Source organism: Arachis ipaensis, chromosome B02 (assembly GCF_000816755.2).
Source record: "Arachis ipaensis cultivar K30076 chromosome B02, Araip1.1, whole genome shotgun sequence".
Lineage (NCBI taxonomy): Eukaryota > Viridiplantae > Streptophyta > Magnoliopsida > Fabales > Fabaceae > Arachis > Arachis ipaensis.
In genome coordinates this window covers 31,224,712-31,224,927 of record NC_029786.2, presented here as the reverse complement: position 1 = coordinate 31,224,927, position 216 = coordinate 31,224,712, and positions in this window count along the sequence as shown.

The following is a 216-nucleotide window of genomic DNA, read 5'->3' as shown; positions in this document are numbered from 1 at the left end:
CTGAATTTTGGCATAATATTGGTGGTGAAGCCATCAAGCTTATCGAGTAAGAGAGAGAAAATGATACATATGTAGTGTGGGAAATTACTTGGATAAGAGATTTGATTAAAAAAATCCTTAGGAAAATCTCATAGGTTGGGAGTAGTTTCGAGAATGGCCAGTACTAAAAAAATTGGTTAAAAATAAACAGTCGTTTGAATCGTTATTATATCTAAA